Raw genomic sequence first — 1,531 nt, 5'->3', positions numbered from 1 at the left:
TTGAAGAGTTTTAAACGGTGGCCATTCTGACCAGTTTGAGGTGGTACCTCATTGAAATTTTGATTTGCATTTCTTAAATAATTAACAATGAGCATTCAGGATGAATTTTTAATTTTCAGATGTATAAAATAAATTAGATTTGACATCTCAACTTGACAATTTTTTCACAGATAAGGATTTATTACATATTTTTCACAGATAAGGATTTGTTACTTTCTTCTTAGTCTAACTATAGACACATGCATTATCATGTTACTCAAGGTGATGAGCTCGGTTATTCATCTTTAAGCAGTTATAAAGACATGCATTTTGTGTAATGGTGTTTTAAATTGACTTAAACTTCAAATATTTGTATCAATGATACGTGGACTCTTTTTTTCCTATCAAAAACCGGGTGCATTTTAATCGAAGAATAGTTACTTCATGTTGTGTTAGTTCCAGGTGCATACCCAAGGGATTCAGTTAGATATATGTATATTGTATATAATAAACATTATCTTTATTATATATAAACATACATAATACATATATATAAAACACACCTATATACATGCTCTCAGATTATTAGGCTATTACAAATATTGAATATAGCTCCCTCTGCTATACAGGAGGGCCTTGTTTATTTTATATATAGAAGTGTGTACCTGTTAATACCAAATTCCTAATTAATCCCCCATCCCTTTCCCCTTTGGTTACCTTATGTTTGTTTTCTCTGAGACTGTTTCTGTTTTGTCAAGAAGTTCATGTGCATCACAGTTTAGAGTCCACTCATAAGTGATATCATATGATATTTGTCTCTCTGTGTTGTATCTTCACTTAATGTGCTAATCTCTACATCTATCCACGTTGCTGAAATGGCATTATTTCATTTTTTATGACTGAGTAATATTCCATTATATATTCTATGATATGTGGACTCTTGATTCAGGCCTTACAGATGTTACAGACAGACCTGTTACCATGAACATACTCTCATGGTGAGGGCTAAACCATGATTCCCCAGAAGAAACTTAACTGATGGTCTGGGCGTCCTGGAAGAATTTATCTGACATGGAGCTCTCCCTGATCACCTTAACAGAACACCACACTGCCCCTTCCACCTGCCCAGATGGACTGCTCCAAATGAGCCACTTTCCAGCTCCTTCAACACAGCAATCTCTTCACTTTGCAGTTCCCAAATTCTTAATAATGCAAGACAGGCGTACTTTAAGGAGAGAATAGAAGGCTTTGGGGCTAATAGCTTTACAAGTAACTTCTTCTCCATGAGAATTTAACATTGACAAGATGAAGTACAGCACAACTCTTTTTTAAGTTGCTCATTCAAAAAGAAAACCCTTGTTTTAAAAAGGCAGAGGGAGATTTTTGATAAAGCTTTTAATGAAAACTAAAGAAAAAAAAAAAAAAGAAAACCTTTGGTAATGTGGTCTTAGGACCTGTTGGACCACATGATATTGCTACCAGAACAATGTTGTTCCTGAAATAGCTACGATTAATGACAAGAAAGGTTAAAGTTAAAGAAACCTTTGCCAAC

Source organism: Bos taurus, chromosome 21, assembly GCF_002263795.3.
Source record: "Bos taurus isolate L1 Dominette 01449 registration number 42190680 breed Hereford chromosome 21, ARS-UCD2.0, whole genome shotgun sequence".
NCBI classification, from domain to species: Eukaryota; Metazoa; Chordata; class Mammalia; order Artiodactyla; family Bovidae; genus Bos; species Bos taurus.
This window is presented reverse-complemented; position numbering follows the sequence as displayed.